The 19315-nt window shown below is 38.9% G+C and overlaps 1 long non-coding RNA gene across 1 annotated transcript in view; it reads left to right on the top strand.

Annotated features, from left to right (window-relative positions):
- Window positions 1–18222, top strand: part of LOC128653676 (uncharacterized) — an 89694-nt gene extending 71472 nt beyond the window's left edge. Inside the window, exon 3 of the long non-coding RNA XR_008401384.1 lies at window positions 18170–18222. This is a non-coding gene — a long non-coding RNA (uncharacterized LOC128653676). The remainder of the gene's footprint in view (window positions 1–18169) is intronic.
- The last annotated feature ends 1093 nt before the right edge of the window (window positions 18223–19315 follow it).

The raw sequence follows: 19315 nt of genomic DNA, 5'->3' as shown, positions 1-19315 counted from the left end.
ATTGGCTAAGAGGTGACGTTTTCACCTCTTAGCCAATAGCAGTGCGGTAAATCTAGCTCCTATGGGCACCAAGCCGGATTTACCGCACGGCTATTGGCTAAGAGGTGAAAACATCACCTCTTAGCCAAAAACTTTTTTAGCCGTGGGCTGCCGAAGCAGCTAAAAAATGGAGATCGATTAAATCAAATAAAGGAGCTTTCTACATGAAGTATCTTATACTTCATGAATGAAAGTGACCTTTATTTGTTTCAATAGTAAATCCTAGCGTTTGTAAAACGCTAGGATTTACTTTCACTTTAAAATAAAAATTATTGATTTAGCCACGATTACACAGGGAAGTGGTGACATAGTCAAGATTCTCGACAAAAAAGAACTTTTTTGGATTTATAAGTTAAGAACTAAATCACCGTTAGGTAAGAAATTAGAGTCAGAAATTGAACGTGCTTGCAATTTCTGAACGAGGATTGGATTCTGATTGGCTGATCATTTGAAGAAGAAGGTAGCTACATAACAGTGGGGGAAGTTAGGCTGCCATATTTACATCATATTATAGAAGTTATCGTCGATGATTACTAGGAGAAGGAAGTAGGTAAGACAAAAAAAATACAGTGCGGGCGGATCTTCATTTTTTATTTTTAAATATCGGATACTGTTATCTCGAGTGTTGACTGTCCCTTTAAATACTATTTGGAAAATCTGAAAATTAAAACAGAAGTACAAACTGACTTTATAATAGATCTTCTAAATGTTGTCTTGTAAAATAACTATTTCCTATTCGTAGATACATATTATAAACAAAAAAGAGGCACAGCCATGGGTGCCAATATGGCTCCATCATACGCAGGCATATATATGGGGATGTATGAAGAAAAACATACATATACTAATGAACTGTTCAAAAAAATATGCAAAGGTATGGTGGCGCTATATAGACGAGGTCCTTATGATATGGGTGGGTGAAAAAAAATTCTTACATAAATTTTTGGAAGAAAATAGCTTCACAAAATATAGAGTTTACTATGCAAGACGAATATCAAGACTTTCTGGATATAACAATATATTTGGAGGATTAAAAAACTCAGAACATATTTTTATGTAAAAAAAACCAGACAAATACAATTTACTACACTATGACAGTTGTGGTTCGGACGTGATCCATTTTGAGTCAGCACCCCTGACCCTGACTGTGGGAGTCATCCACACTGAACAGATGCAGTTTGAGGTCATTCATTGCCCAGCACAGCCTGTAATCCTTGGTCTTCCTTGGCTTCAGGTAAACAATCCACAGTTCGACTAGGCTGAGGGACAACTGGCCTCCTGGGGTACCTCCTGTTTGCACTCCTGCCTTGCTAAAGTTATTCCTCTGCCCTGTATTCCCATAGCCAGTATACAGACTCCTTCAAACCTTCCTTCAGTATACACAGACTTTGCGGATGTGTTTGAGAAAAAAGCAGCCAACGTGATGCCACCCCACTGTCCTTATGACTGCAAGATTGACCTCTTTCCCGGAGTCCCACTTCCTAAAGGGAAGACTTATCCACTCTCCAAGGCTGAAACCAAATCCATGGAGGAGTACACAAGAGAACCTAGCTAAAGGTTTCATTTGCCCTTCCTCCACTCCTGCTGGAGCTGGTTTCTTTTTTGTCAGTAAGAAGGATGGTGGGCTCAGACCCTGCATTGACTAAAGGGCCTTGAACAACATAACCATCAAGAATCGCTATCCCATACCATTGATCACTGAACTGTATGACTCACTCCAGGATGCTTGCTTTTTCACCAAATTGGACTTACGTGGGGCATACAATCTGATTCGCATCTTTCCAGGCCACGAATGGAAGACCGCTTTTAACACAGGATCTGGGCATTACAAATGCCTTGTAATGCCCTTTGGGCTGTGTAATGCCCCTGCAGTCTTCCAGGGATTTGTCAACGATGTCTTCCGTGACCTCCTCAACCACACTGTCATCGTTTATCTGAATGATATCCTTATTTTCTCTTCCATTTTAGAAAAGCATCATAGGCACGTGAGACAGGTGCTTCTTCGTCTCAGAGATAATTCTTTGGTAGCCAAGCTAGAAAAGTGTGAGTTTTAACAAGTTCAGATCCAATTCCTTGGATATGCCATTTCGAAGGAGGGTTTTGCCATGGATCCTGCTAAACTCACCGCAGTACTAGAACGGCCTCAACCTCCCTCTTTAAAGGAATTGCTGAGGTTCTTGGGGTTTCACCAATTATTACTGCAAGTTTATAAAGAACTTTTCTCAAACAGTAGCTCCTCTCATTGAATTGACAAAACGGAACAAAGACTGTAAACATTGGCTTCCTGGAGCCATAAATGCCTTCTCTTTTCTGAAAAAGGCTTTTTGTTCAGCTCCTGTGCTCCGCCATCCTGATCCTGACCTACAGTTCACTTTAGAGGTAGATACCTCCGAGATAGGGGCTGGAGCAGTTCTTACCCAAAGGGACCCTTTGACTTCCAAGTCACACACTGTAGCCTTTTTCTCTAAACACTTTACTCCTGCTGAGAGGAACTATGATGTGGGTAATTGTGAACTCTTAGCCATTAAGATGGCCTTGACTGAATGGTGTCACTGATTAGAGGGCACCGCCAATCCTATTCAGATTCTGACTGACCACAAGAATCTGACTTACCTAGAAACTGCTCATCGACTCTATCCTCGACAGGCCAGGTGGGCCTTGTTCTTTTCCCGTTTTAACTTTGTGGTCTCTAATCTTCCTGGGACCAAGAACAAGAAGGCGGACGCCCTTTCCCGTCAGTTCCCTCACTCAAGTGATTCCTCAGAAGCTCCTATTGAACACATCATACCCCCCTCCTGTGTGGTCGCTCAACTCAATACCACCCTTCTGCAAAGATTGCAACATGCTCAGTCTAGTAAACCTCCTGGTGCCCCCATGGCCTCCGATATCCTCTTTGTACCTCTAAACATACGTATCCCTGTGATAGCAAACTCTCAGGACATCCTGATTCGACTAGGACTTTCAGGCGTCTTTCCCAACATGTTTGGTGGCCCACTATGAAGTCTGACGCTCAGGATTATGTGAAAGCCTGCACAATTTGTGCTGCCAACAAGACTCCCCGATCCTTGCCTCCTGGCTTGCTCCAACCATTGTCCATTCCCAAACGACCCTGGACACACATAACAATGAACTTCATTGCGGATATTCCTTCTTCGGACCACCATACAGTTATCGGGGTTGTGGTGGACCACTTTTCCAGACTGGCTCACTTCGTACCCCTAACCAAACTGCCTTCTGCTAAGGAATTGTCGTCCCTTTTTCTCTTACATGTGGTGCGACTTCATGGCATTCCTGTGAATATTGTTTCCGACAGAGGTCCACAGTTCATCTCTGCCTTCTGGAGAGCCTTTTGTAAGTTGTAATCTGGCTACCATCCTCAGACCAATGAACTAATTGAGAGAGCAAACAGGATCTTGAAGCCTACCTTAGAGCCTTTGTCAACGCTCGCCATACCAACTGGTCTGAATTGCTAACCCCTAGCAAGGCTGGCAAGAAACACTCATTGGCACACTTCTCTTCGATGTTCTCAGTTTCAAGCCACAGCAGGGTATCAACCTCGTGTCTTCCCTCTTTCAGCTCAGTCAACTGGGGTCCCTGCCGCAGACTGACACGTCACTGAACTCACCACTCATTGGCAATGTATTCCCTCTTAGCTGCGTTCGGCTGTCTCTAGATATAAGAAGTTTGCTGATCGTCATAGGGCTTCTGTACGTGCCATTTCTGTGGGTGAATGTGTTTGGATCTCTACTCGACATATTCATCTACGTCAACCCTGTCACAAATTGGGGCCTAGGTTTATTGGTCAGTACAAGGTCCTAAAAAGACTGTCTCCTGTTGCCTACAAAGTGGCCTTGCCAAAAACCCTACGCATACATCCAGTCTTCCACATCTCACTACTTAAACCTTACATCAAGAATAGATATACCCGGCTCCTAGCTCCTCCTCCTCCACTCTTGGTCCGTGGTGACCCCGAATATAAGGTAGCTAAGATTCTGGACTCCAGATACAGGCACAGACAACTGCAGTATCTGATACATTAGAAGGGTTACTCCGTGGCAGATCGTTCCTGGGTTCCTGCCAGTGATGTGCATGCTTCATCTCTACTCTCCAGATTCCATGCTGCTCATCCTTTGAGGCCGACTCTGGTTCCCGGAGGGAACCCTTGAGAGAGGGGCTATGTCACACCACGCCGCTCTAGCCATTGCTAGGGGTGCGGTGTCTCCTTCCCTGCACATTGCCAGGGGCGCGCTCCGGATGCTGGTTTGAGCTCAGTGGCACGAATCTGCGCCTATTTAGATGCTCAAAGAACGATCTGTCACTGCCCAAGTATAGGTGTTACTTTGTGTGCTCCTGGGTGTGACAGATCATTCTTTCTTGTGCCTGATAACTGTTGCTGAACCTGACTTTCTGACTACTCTACCTGCCTTAACCCTTAAACTGCTGGATTGATCACTGTTGCTGAACCTGTCTGTCTGACTACTCTACCTGCCTTAACCCTTAAACTGCTGGACTGCTTTTACTGTTGCCAAACCCTGCTTGCCTGACCATTCTAGCGGTTTATCCTTGGACTGCTTTACTGTTGCCAAACCCTGCCTGCCTGACCATTCTAGTGGTTTAGCCTTGGACTGCTTTTACTGTTGCCTATCCCTGCCTGCCTGACCATTCTAGTGGTTCATCCTTGGACTGCTCTGCTGTTGCCGCTGGGGACTGTCCTGCCTGTGGTGAGTGCCACCTTCCTCATCTCACTAACTTTCTCTGCTCTGGGATATTCCCTATCATTCCGGCTCGACGCCGGGATAACAAGACTACTTTCCGAGTTTGGTCTGATAGAGGAGTGTCCCACGAGAGTTACAGAAACAGTTGGAAGGGGGAAAGAAGAGAAAAGGAAAAGAGTAAAAAAAATATCATAAACAAAAATTAAATTAATTAAAAATTAAAAATTAATCAAAAAAAAAAATATTTAAAGAAAATTAAAAATATTAAAATTAAAATGAATGAAAATAATTCTGAACATGATGAACAATTCCTCCTATTATGCTTATATATCTCTCTCTTATTCCAAAATAATGAAAATATTAAAACTAAAAAAAAAGCATGAACAAAAATTATTTTGGACTAATTAGAGGGACACTGAGCCCAAATATTTTCTTTTGTGATTCATATAGAGCATGCAATTTTAAGCAGCTTTCTAATTTACTCCTATTATCAATTTTTCTTCATTCTCTTGCTATCTTTATTTGAAAAATAAGGCATCTAAGCTAAGGAGCAAGCCAATTGTTGGTTCAGAACCCTGGAGAGCACTTGTTTATTGGTGCTGTCCAATCAGCAAGGACAACCCAGGTTGTTCACCAAAAATGGGCTGGCATCTAAACTTACATTCTTGCTTTTCAAATAAGGATATAAAGAGAATGAGGAAAATTTGAAAGTAGGAGTAAATTAGAAAGTTGCTTAAAATTGCATGCTCTATCTGAATCACAAAAGAAAAAAATTGGGTTCACTTTAAGAGAGAGAAATATATATATAGCAATATATGAAACATCTTGCCCCATCTGTGAAGTGTAAAGTTAGTTTAAATTTTGTGTTCTCAAATTTTTTTTTTTCACATTATGGTTATCACAAACACAATTAAAAAATAAAAAAAACACTTTTTATAAACCTAGTAAAGAAAAGAAACAATAGAAGCAAAAATATATTGCTCAAATAAGAAAGATATATTAAATGAGATTACTATAAGTATATATAATGGCACTGTTTCTTTAAATTTTAATGAATGAAATGCTTTTATCTGTATTCACAAATTTCACTGCCTATAAATGTATTACTTAAACATTTTTGTAATCACTGTCTTGAGAAAGGGCACAGCCTGATTATATATATATATATATATATATATATATATATATATATATATATATATATATATATATATATATATATATATATATATATATATATATATATATATATATATATATATATATATATATATAGTACCAAAATGAGCATTCTCACTTCAAAGGTTCAGCAGCCAGGGTGCCAGTGGGTAATAGATAATAATAGCAAGAACTAGCACTCGCTGGACTTTTTCAAACACCAAAAAGTTTTAATGTGACGTTTCGGAGACAAAGGGCGCGATCCGATATAGATCGCAGTTTGCGGCGCAAGCGAGGAGACCGGCGTCACCCGCAGTTTCAGCTCGCAACTCGAGCCATCCCATATAAGTCGCCGTCAGATGCTAACGTGCCGTAAGTCTCACAAACCAGCGATGTCCAGAAATCTGCGTAAGTACAAATTTCTGGCGTCGCCAGTGACTTGCGGCACGTTAGAATCTGCCGGCGCCTATAAAACCTGACTAAAGTCTAAAACACCCGCACTGTCTAACACGCCTCCCTAACATAGCCCGCACTGTCTAACACGCCTCCATAACATAGCCCGCACTGTCTAACCCTCTATCCGCTATCCCCCCTCACTAGCCTAACAATAAAAAAGCTATTAACCCCTAAACCGCCGCTCCTTTACCCCGCTGCAACCTAATAAAGTTATTAACCCCTAAACCGCCGCTCCCGTACCCCGCCGCCAGCTATATTATATCTATAACCCCCTAAAGTGAGCCCCTAACACCGCCGCCATCTATATTAAAATTATTAACCCCTAATGTAAGCCCCTTACACCGCCGCCATCTCTATTAAAATGATTAACCCCTAATTTAATCTACCTACCCCGCCGCCAGCTATATTATCTATATTAACCCTAAGTATATTATAGTTAATATAGGTATTACATTATATATATTAACTATATTAACCCTAATTATATTAGGGTTAATATAGTTAATATAGTTACTATAGTATTTATATTAACTATATTAACTCTATCTAACCCTAACACCCCTAACTAAATTTATATTAAATTAATCTAATTCATTTATAAACTAAAATATTCCTATTTAAATCTAAATACTTACCTATAAAATAAACCCTAAGATAGCTACAATATAATTAATAATTACATTATAGCTATGTTAGGGTTAATATTTATTTTACAGGTAAATAGTTAATTATTTTAACTAGGTATAATAGATATTAAATAGTTATTAACTATTTAATATCTACCTAGTTAAAATAATTACCCAATTACCTGTAAAATAAATCCTAACCTAAGTTACAAATACACCTACACTATCAATAAATTTAATAAACTACAAACATCTATCTAAAAATACAATTAAATTAACTAAACTAAATTACAAAAAAAAACAAACACTAAATTACAAAAAATAAAAAAAAGATTACAAGATTTTTAAGCTAATTACACCTATTCTAAGCCCCCTAATAAAATAATAAACCCCCAAAATAACAAATATTCCCTGCCCTATTCTAAATTAAACAAATTTCAAAGCTCTTTACCTTACCAGCCCTTAAAAGGGCCTTTTGTGGGGCATGCCCCAAAGAATTCAGCTCTTTTGCATTCAACAAATACAATCCCCCCCCCCCATTACAACCCACCACCCACATACCCCTATTCTAAACCCACCCAAACCCCCCTTAAAAATTCCTAACACTACCCCCCTGAAGATCTCCCTACCTTGTCTTCACCACACCGGGCCGAACTCCTGATCCGATCCGGGCGATGTCGTCCTCCAAGCGGCAAAGAAGAAATCTTCTTCCGGCGATGTCATCCTCCAAGCGGCAAAGAAGAATTCTTCCTCCGGCGACGTCTTCCTCCAAGCGGCAGCAAAGTCTTCATTCTTCCGGCGGCATCTTCAATCTTCTTTCTTCGCTCCGCCGCCGCGGAGCATCCATCCCGGCCGACTGCTAAACTTGGAATGAGGTACCTTTAAATGACGTCATCCAAGATGGCGTCCGCCGAATTCCGCTTGGCTGATAGGATTCTATCAGCCAATCGGAATTAAGTTAAAAAAATCTGATTGGCTGATTGAATCAGCCAATCAGATTCAAGTTCAATCTGATTGGCTGATCCAATCAGATTGAGCTCGCATTCTATTGGCTGATCGGAACAGCCAATAGAATGCGAGCTCAATCTGATTGGATCAGCCAATCGGATTGAACTTGAATCTGATTGGCTGATTCAATCAGCCAATCAGATTTTTTTAACTTAATTCCGATTGGCTGATAGAATCCTATCAGCCAATCGGAATTCGGCGGACGCCATCTTGGATGACGTCATTTAAAGGTACCTCATTCCAAGTTTAGCAGTCGGCCGGGATGGATGCTCCGCGGCGGCGGAGCGAAGAAAGAAGATTGAAGATGCCGCCGGAAGAATGAAGACTTTGCTGCCGCTTGGAGGAAGACGTCGCCGGAGGAAGAATTCTTCTTTGCCGCTTGGAGGATGACATCGCCGGAGGAAGATTTCTTCTTTGCCGCTTGGAGGACGACATCGCCCGGATCGGATCAGGAGTTCGGCCCGGTGTGGTGAAGACAAGGTAGGGAGATCTTCAGGGGGGTAGTGTTAGGAATTTTTAAGGGGGGTTTGGGTGGGTTTAGAATAGGGGTATGTGGGTGGTGGGTTGTAATGGGGGGGGGGGGGGATTGTATTTGTTGAATGCAAAAGAGCTGAATTCTTTGGGGCATGCCCCACAAAAGGCCCTTTTAAGGGCTGGTAAGGTAAAGAGCTTTGAAATTTGTTTAATTTAGAATAGGGCAGGGAATTTTTGTTATTTTGGGGGTTTATTATTTTATTAGGGGGCTTAGAATAGGTGTAATTAGCTTAAAAATCTTGTAATCTTTTTTTTATTTTTTGTAATTTAGTGTTTGTTTTTTTTTGTAATTTAGTTTAGTTAATTTAATTGTATTTTTAGATAGATGTTTGTAGTTTATTAAATTTATTGATAGTGTAGGTGTATTTGTAACTTAGGTTAGGATTTATTTTACAGGTAATTGGGTAATTATTTTAACTAGGTAGATATTAAATAGTTAATAACTATTTAATATCTATTATACCTAGTTAAAATAATTAACTATTTACCTGTAAAATAAATATTAACCCTAACATAGCTATAATGTAATTATTAATTATATTGTAGCTATCTTAGGGTTTATTTTATAGGTAAGTATTTAGATTTAAATAGGAATATTTTAGTTTATAAATTAATTAGATTAATTTAATATAAATTTAGTTAGGGGTGTTAGGGTTAGATAGAGTTAATATAGTTAATATAAATACTATAGTAACTATATTAACTATATTAACCCTAATATAATTAGGGTTAATATAGTTAATATATATAATGTAATAACTATATTAACTATAATATACTTAGGGTTAATATAGATAACATAGCTGGCGGCGGGGTAGGTAGATTAAATTAGGGGTTAATCATTTTTATATAGGTGGCGGCGGTGTAAGGGGTCAGATTACGGGATAGATAAGGTAGATGGCGGCGGTTTTAGGGGCTCACAGTAGGGGGTTAGTTTATGTAGATGGCGGCGGGGTCCGGGAGCGGCGTTTTAGGGGGTAATAACTTTATTAGGGATTTCGGGGGGGGATCGCGGTTGACAGGGAGATAGACATTGCGCATGCGTTAGGTGTTAGGTTTATTTTAGAAGATCGCGGTTGACAGGGAGATAGACATTGCGCATGCGTTAGGTGTTAGGTTTATTTTAGCAGCTAGTTTAGGGAGTTACGGGGCTCCAATAGTCAGCGTAAGGCTTCTTACGGCTGCTTTTTGTGGCGAGGTGAAAATGGAGTAAGTTTTCTCCATTTTCGCCACGTAAGTCCTTACGCTGCATATTGGATACCAAACTGCGCGGGTTTGGTATACCTGCCTATGGCCCTAAAAACTGCGGGCGACGGCAGAAATATACGCACGTAACTTCTAGCTTACGCCGTATATAGGATACCAAATCCGCGCAATTATTGGCGTCGCCGGCTTTTGCGGGCGACGATTTTTATCGGATCGACCCCCATGTATCCCCTTCCTCAGACAAAGGTGAAATGGCAATACAAGCAGTATAAAAAGCAAACAAAGTGATAACCCCTCCCCCCACTGCCACTATTGTTCTAGGGGGACATGACTTGAACCATGTATTGCCCACATTTGGTAATTGAAAGCCTTTGATATCTATCTCCCATTTTTAGGTTATTTAATTTCTGTCCCACAATATTGGGATTGTGAGGTGTTGGGTGTTAGTTTTATATTTACAATTTATATTTTATGTTCACACTGTATGTATAGGTTAGTTGTAGCTCTTTACCAGTTTCATCATTTTACTCTTCCATTGGTTTAGTGGAATCTGTCATGCAGGACCTCTTGTTCCATGTTTATAGTTAAGCAGTTTAAATATATATGCTTTAGATTAGCGATGCTACCCACTTAGCCCCATTGGTGTGTGAAATTTATATTAGACCTTGGGTGTTTAGGCTCTTAGCCCACTGATGTTTACTTTTTACTTTTTACTTTTTGTTCCTGTCACTTTTGTTTGCGGTGCGAACTGGCACTGTGTGCGCATTACGCTCCTGTAGTCTAGGTGACGTGATGTCATCACACGCCCCTGCCCTTCCGGTTCTTGGCGTGAACGGACCAGGATTAGTTTACAGACTCAGAATTTTGTTCGCCACTAAGTAAGTGTACTTAAGTATTTTGAAATAAGCGTTGTGGTATAATAATCACTCCCCAAAACCATTATGTTGTGCATGCTCTTAGTCTCTTACTTTTGAACGATTTGATAGTGAGATTTGTATGCGTGTATATGCTTCCCATTTTCCTAATTACGCTGGTTTCTCCATCTAACAGTTTCAGAATGTGATATGTTTGTGAAATATTTGTCCATTTGTGGATATTAATTTCTTATGTTATGTTTCATTTTATCATTATTTCATATTGTTGGATATATGTGTACAGACATTTAATTATGGTTTCACATTTATATAGTGCTTCACGCTTGAATCTTTATCACTTGATCACTAAACCTAAAGTTTTCAAATTTGTTGTTTGGTTTAGCAACACTGATACTATGTTTGGTGTGGTTGCCATGACTACCATTTTTGGCGTTTTTTTGTCTTAATTGGGGGGAGGGGTTATCACTTTGTTTGCTTTTTATACTGCTTGTATTGCCATTTCACCTTTGTCTGAGGAAGGGGATACTTTGTCTCCGAAACGTCACGTTAAAACTTTTTGGTGTTTGAAAAAGTCCAGCGAGTGCTAGTTCTTGCTATTTATATATATATATATATATATATATATATATATATATATATATATATATATATATATATATATATATATACGAATATCTATTTAGAAATACATAGAACATATTCTGCTATGTGCAGAACATGGGAATGTGAACTATTTACACTAAATACATAGATAAAGCCTTTATTAAAAATGAATATTTCATAAATATGATTTTACATGCTTTCATCTACTTAATGCAAATGACTCCAAATGCACTTCTATATACAGTATGTCTATATATATGTATACATATTTATGTGTTTATATGTGAATATATGTCTGTAGATACATATATACACATATAAATATATGTATACATATATAATATATACAGGGAGTGCAGAATTATTCGGCAAATTAGTATTTTGACCACATCATCCTCTTTATGCATGTTGTCTTACTCCAAGCTGTATAGGCTCGAAAGCCTACTACCAATTAAGCATATTAGGTGATGTGCATCTCTGTAATGAGAAGGGGTGTGGTCTAATGACATCAACACCCTATATCAGGTGTGCATAATTATTAGGCAACTTCCTTTCCTTTGGCAAAATGGGTCAAAAGAAGGACTTGACAGGCTCAGAAAAGTCAAAAATAGTGAGATATCTTGCAGAGGGATGCAGCACTCTTAAAATTGCAAAGCTTCTGAAGCGTGATCATCGAACAATCAAGCGTTTCATTCAAAATAGTCAACAGGGTCACAAGAAGCGTGTGGAAAAACCAAGGTGCAAAATAACTGCCCATGAACTGAGAAAAGTCAAGCGTGCAGCTGCCAAGATGCCACTTGCCACCAGTTTGGCCATATTTCAGAGCTGCAACATCACTGGAGTGCCCAAAAGCACAAGGTGTACAGTACTCAGAGACATGGCCAAGGTAAGAAAGGCTGAAAGACGCCCACCACTGAACAAGACACACAAGCTGAAACGTCAAGACTGGGCCAAGAAATATCTCAAGACTGATTTTTCTAAGGTTTTATGGACTGATGAAATGAGAGTGAGTCTTGATGGGCCAGATGGATGGGCCCGTGGCTGGATTGGTAAAGGGCAGAGAGCTCCAGTCCAACTCAGACACCAGCAAGGTGGAGGTGGAGTACTGGTTTGGGCTGGTATCATCAAAGATGAGCTTGTGGGGCCTTTTCGGGTTGAGTATGGAGTCAAGCTCAACTCCCAGTCCTACTGCCAGTTTCTGGAAGACACCTTCTTCAAGCAGTGGTACAGGAAGAAGTCTGCATCCTTCAAGAAAAACATGATTTTCATGCAGGACAATGCTCCATCACACGCGTCCAAGTACTCCACAGCGTGGCTGGCAAGAAAGGGTATAAAAGAAGAAAATCTAATGACATGGCCTCCTTGTTCACCTGATCTGAACCCCATTGAGAACCTGTGGTCCATCATCAAATGTGAGATTTACAAGGAGGGAAAACAGTACACCTCTCTGAACAGTGTCTGGGAGGCTGTGGTTGCTGCTGCACGCAATGTTGATGGTGAACAGATCAAAACACTGACAGAATCCATGGATGGCAGGCTTTTGAGTGTCCTTGCAAAGAAAGGTGGCTATATTGGTCACTGATTTGTTTTTGTTTTGTTTTTGAATGTCAGAAATGTACATTTGTGAATGTTGAGATGTTATATTGGTTTCACTGGTAAAAATAAATAATTGAAATGGGTATATATTTGTTTTTTGTTAAGTTGCCTAATAATTATGCACAGTAATAGTCACCTGCACACACAGATATCCCCCTAAAATAGCTATAACTAAAAACAAACTAAAAACTACTTCCAAAACTATTCAGCTTTGATATTAATGAGTTTTTTGGGTTCATTGAGAACATGGTTGTTGTTCAATAATAAAATTAATCCTCAAAAATACAACCTGCCTAATAATTCTGCACTCCCTGTATATATATATATATATATATATATATATATATATATATATATATATATATATATATATATATATATATATATATATACACATACATATACCTCATAAGGTATGTATATGTATTTATGTCTATTTTAAAGCCCTTTGCCTGCCTTTTTTTTCTAATACCTGAGACCTCATATCTTTGAACACTTTTGAGTGCAATTCTTTTTTAATAACTTTTATTAGATGGTGTAAATATAAGTGCAACTGTATTTTATTTGTTATGCGCTTTGTGCTAACCACAGCTCGGAAGTTGCTGTACTCATTCTAGCTCAAATCTAGCTGGAGCGCAATCGCGTTTATTTTCCACTCGTAATATGAGTGCGCAAATAATCACAAAAACCCAATATTGCTTATGCACAATTGTTTGCGCTCCACTTGTAATCTGGCACTATGTTGTTAACGTTCAGTGCATCAGTAAGGGCTTTTGGTGAGCTGAGTCTCTCAGCCATTAATTCCAGTTTGTTACATTCAAAACAACAGCACGCCACCTGACACTGAGAAGATGCATGCTTGCTGTTTGTTACACTGACTGTACCCAGTTTGTAGTATCTCTCTTCTTTTTAATTGTTTAATAATAAAAAAAATATTCTGTAGTGCAACAATCGCCCCTCCCCCCAAGCGATTTGTATCTAAGGAAGCCCCACTCACCCGTTTCTGTAGCGTAGTGGCCCATTCTTCTTTTTCCCTCATCAAAAAAATCTCTGTAGCACAGGGAACCCCCTCCTTCATTCCAAATTTGTTATTAAATGTAATTTATTGATTGAACTATATAGTATTCATAAATATTTTACTTATTTATTTAACTATCTATTTTGATTGAAAACATTTTTTTATTACCATTAAAATGTTTTAAGAGGTTTTGAGTGAATTTTTGAAAGTGGTTTAATCTATGAAATAAACATAATAAGCTCATTATATATATATATATATATTCACTCCCACACAAACATACATCCTTTGGCTTCCTCTAGAGACCCTAGTGCCTTTTAGAGTTGTGACAGAATGTAATGGACCCTGCAAAACTTAAGTTTAAAAAAAAATAAAAAGGGAGAATAATTTTAAAATTATGAATAATACATATTGCAATGATTTGTGCTTTGTTATTACAACAATGAAACAAACTGTTTTACATCAATTTAACTTCTCCTTGATGCTATAGTGGGTTTTAATTATACTGTGGACTAACTGGGACCTCATTACATTGTCTGCTTTATTAAATTAGATGCTTATTTTATTCAATTTGATATATTTCTTTTATACACCAGCTAGCCATGTAATTAGACAGCAAGTAGTTAAAATATAAAACTCATGCTTCCTAATAGAACCCAATGGGTCAGTAGAAGTTTATGTATCTGCAGTCATGGTATGGCAAAAGTAAAGGACTGGTAGTTAGTAGGGCTGCACGATTAATCGCAAATGCGGTTTTAAACCATGATTAATTGCCATAATTTTAAAATCGCGAGAGTACACGGTTTTTTTAAAAAAAAAAAAAATACTCTGTTTGTCATGAAAGAGAGGGAGGATGAGAGGCAGACCAGTGTGCAGCCGCGGGTGAACCTGAGAATGCCTGCAAAACAGCCATTTTGCAGAGATTGCAGAGTGTGTGGGAGCAACAGGCATTCATCTGGGAGTCTTCTGGGAGTGGTGTGGCGGTGGTCAAGCGGTGGTGTGGCGGTGGTCAAATGGTGGTGTGGTGGTGGGACAGCTTAAAGTTGTGAGCAATAAAGTGAGTATTGTACAAAAACTTGAAAGTGCCTTACTGACTTTTTTTAAACTTCTGTGACGCATAACATTGAGTTTGATTACATTTTATAATATATTTTATTTATATATGTTCATGCTTGTATGATGTATTGTGAAGTGAATTGTAAATAATAATATATTCAACATGATGTTACAAAAATATATGTATAAAATAATATCTACTACTCTGTCTCTATCATCTATCTAGTAGATCGATTATAGAGGATGAATGATATAGAGTTACTTACTAGATGGATGATATATTTAATTATTATATTTATATTTATTTAATATATAATTTACTTGAGTGAGTGTAGATTCCCAGAAGATAGATTGTCAATCACACAGTGGTGCAGTGCACAACAATTCTTTTTTTATTATATGTTTCCTCTAATTATAAGTGTTGATTTTATATTTACATTACCATTACCCTTATTATACCAGTTTGCAGTCCAGTAGTGTACCATAACACAAATATTTTTTTTATAATTAATCAAAAATGATCTATTGATCTATTCTGTAATTTATGTTCCCAAAAAATAATTTTTGTTTAATAACATTTTTATTTTGTCATTCTTTATGGATGGATGCTGCTGCAGTGCAATGAAAGTCATTTAAAAAAAAATTAATAAAAAAAATTGGAATAATTTTTTATTGTAAGCTGCAATGCAAGTCAGTTTGTTTTCTTTATCATCGCTGCTAGGCTAGTGCTGCAACAATAAAAAATCATTAATGCATTTTGGTGAGCCAAAATTATTAAAAATAGCATGATGCTTTAATGTGCAATCTGCATTCATTGTGTCAGGTGTGCAATGCCCTATTGCAGCCAGAAAATAGCAGCCCTGAATGAAGTATGCCTAATCAATTGTGTTTAACCCCTTAACGACCAAGGACGTACGCCACACGTCCTCTAAAAAAATACACTTAATGACCGAGGACGTGTGGCGTACGTCCTTGGTCTGGAAAGCAGCTGGAAGCGATCCTGCTCGCTTCCAGCTGCTTTCCGGTTATTGCAGTGATGCCTCGATATGGAGGCATCCTGCAATAACCCCCCTTGGCCATCCGATGCAGAGAGAGCCACTCTGTGGCCCTCTCTGCACCGGACATCGATGGCCGGTATCGTTGGTGGGTGGGAGCTTACGTGGGAGGCGGGTGGGCGGCCATCGATGTTGTGTATAGAGTGGAGGGGGGCGGGATCGGGGGCAGGACCCACGGGGGCGCGCACGGGAGCGCGCGCGTGCACGGGGGTTGGAGGGCGGGCGCGTGCACGGGGCGGGAGCGGGTGGGAACCGCTACACTACAGAAAAACTTAGTAAAAAGTATTAAAAAAAAATTAAGTTTAAAATTGAAAAAATATAATCTCAGGGATCTGGAAGGGGTGGGGGGTTGGTCTTGGTGGGGGGGAAAGCTACACTACAGAAAATTGCTTTTTTTTTAATAAAATGGCACTTTTTTTGCAAAACTGGGTACTGGCAGACAGCTGCCAGTACCCAAGATGGCGCCCATTAAGGCAGAGGGGAAGGGTTAGAGAGCTGTTAGGTGGGGGATCAGTGAGGTTGGGGTCTAAGGGGGGATCATACACATCAGCATATGTAAATATGCTTTTTTTTTTTTTTTTAAAAATGGCCAAATACCTTTTATTTTAGTACTGGCAGAGTTTCTGCCAGTACTTAAGATGGCGGGGACAATTGTGGGGTGGGGGAGGGAAGAGAGCTGTTTGGGAGGGATCAGGGGGTCTGATGTTTCAGGTGGGAGTCTGAGCTCTACACTAAAGATAAAATTAACCCTGCAAGCTCCCTACAAGCTACATAATTAACCCCTTCACTGCTAGCCATAATACACGTGTGATGCGCAGCGGCATTTAGAGGCCTTCTAATTACCAAAAAGCAATGCCAAAGCCATATATGTCTGCTATTTCTGAACAAAGGGGATCCCAGAGAAGCATTTACAACCATTTGTGCCATAATTGCACAAGCTGTTTGTAAATAATTTCAGTGAGAAACCTAAAATTGAGAAAAATTTAACTTTTTTTTTAATTTGATCGCATTTGGCGGTGAAATGGTGGCATAAAATATACTAAAATTGGCCTAGATCAATACTTGGGGTTGTCTACTACACTACACTAAAGCTAAAACTATCCCAAAAAGCTCCCTACATGCTCCCTAATTAACCCCTTCACTGCTGGGCATAATACACGTGTGGTGCGCAGTGGCATTTAGCGGCCTTCTAATTACCAAAAAGCAACGCCAAAGTCATATATGTCTGCTATTTCTGAACAAAGGGGATCCCAGATAAGAATTTACAACAATTTATGCCATAATTGCACAAGCTGTTTGTAAATAATTTAAGTTAGAAACCAAAAGTTTGTGAAAAAATTTGTGAAAAGTGAACGATTTTTTGTATTTGATTGCATTTGGCGGTGAAATGGTGGCATGAAATATACCAAAATGGGCCTAGATCAATACTTTGGGTTGTCTACTAAAAAAAAATATATACATGTCAATGGATATTCAAAGATTCCTGAAAGATATCAGTGTTCTAATGTAACTAGCGCTAATTTTGAAAAGAAATGGTTTGGAAATAGCAAAGTGCTACTTGTATTTATGGCCCTATAGTTTACAAAAAAAGCAAAGAACATGTTAACATTGGGTATTTCTAAATTCAGGACAAAATTTAGAAACTATTTAGCATGGGTGTTTTTTTGTGGTTGTAGATGTGTAACAGATTTTGGGGGTCAAAGTTAGAAAAAGTGTGTTTTTTTCCATTTTTTCCTCATATTTTATAATTTTTTTTAAAGTAAATTATAAGATATGATGAAAATAATGGTATCTTTAGAAAGTCCATTTAATGGCGAGAAAAACGGTATATAATGTGTGGGTACAGTAAATGAGTAAGAGGAAAATTACAGCTAAACACAAACACCTCAAAAATGTAAAAATAGCCTTGGTCCCAAACGGACAGAAAATGGAAAAGTGCTGTGGTCATTAAGGGGTTAAGAAATAAGAAAATAGCTAAGCTAATATACATCAATTCAATTGTGAATGTTGTTTAAAATTGCATGCTCTATTGCTCTTGATTGATTCAGAACGCAAAATAAATTACATGAACACAAGTCCATTATGATTTCTGTGTGTTTGTTTGTTGTATTTCCATAAAGTAGAACTTGTCTCCCCTGAACACCCCTATTCTATGTTGTCTATTGTTGCCTCCCTCCCACCACCTTATTCTAAAAATCTTTTATGTTCATTGTTCAACCAACAGCAAAGACTGCCTGTGTGTCGTCTCCTACTAGTATCAAGTTCACCAAAGTCAGCCAACACCTGTGGTTCCAGATTGCACTTGCAGTCTGTTTCTTCTACAACAGCAAGGTCATCCACATCCTGCAGCCTGTTTCTTCTTCTACAACAGCAAAGTCATCTTGCAAGTGCACTGCAACTCTGCAAGCCTGTGTCTTCTACAACAGCAAGGTCAGCTATTCAGCCAGTGTTTTCTACAACAGAAAGGTCAGTCATCCAAAGCCAGTGTCTTCTACAACTGCAAGGTCAGTCGTCCAAAGCCAGTGTTTTCTACAAAAGCAAGGTCAGTCATCCAAAGCCAGTGTTTTCTACAAAAGGTCAGTCCTCCAGAGCCAGTGTATTCTACAACTGCAAGGTAAGTCTTCAGTGAAAGCCAGTGTTGCCTCAGTCTCAAATAAACATGATGATGAGCAAGCCCATTGTTGTCTTCTTTATATTCAATTAATTTCAAGTGTAAGCTTGTGGTCTCTTGTCTCTACACAATCAAGGTGACTGCATCATCATTAAGCCAATTGTTGTCTTATTTATATTCAAGTGCAAGCCTGTGATCTCTTGTCTCTCAATCCAGGTGATGTCACTACATCATCAAGCCCATGGTTGTCATCTTTATATTCAAGTGCAGCAAGCCTGTGTTCTCTTCAATCAAGGTGACTGCTTCATCAAGGCCATTGTTGTCTTCTTTATATTCAAGTGCAGCAAACCTGAGTGTGTTCTCTTCAATCAAGGTGACTGCTTCATCAAGCCCATTGTTGTTTTCTTTATATTCAAGCGCAGCAAGCCTGTGTTCTCTTCAATCAAGGTGACTGCTTCATCAAGCACATTGTTGTTTTTTTTATTTTCAAATCATTTCAAGTGTAAGCCTCTGGTCTCTTGTCTCTTCTCAATCAAGGTGACTGCATCATCAAGCCCATTGTTGTCTTCTGTATATTCAAGTGCAGCAAGCATGTGTTCTCTTCAATCAAGGTGACTGCTTCATCAAGGCCATTGTTGTCTTCTTTATATTCAAGTGCAGCAAACCTGAGTGTGTTCTCTTCAATCAAGGTGACTGCTTCATTAAGCCCATTGCTGTCCTCTTTATATTGAAGTGCAGCAAGCCTGAGTGTGTTCTCTT

The sequence above is a fragment of the Bombina bombina genome, chromosome 3 (genome assembly GCF_027579735.1).
Source record: "Bombina bombina isolate aBomBom1 chromosome 3, aBomBom1.pri, whole genome shotgun sequence".
NCBI lineage: Eukaryota > Metazoa > Chordata > Amphibia > Anura > Bombinatoridae > Bombina > Bombina bombina.
The sequence above is the reverse complement of the archived record's forward strand: the minus strand, read 5'-3'. Positions and strand labels throughout refer to the sequence as shown.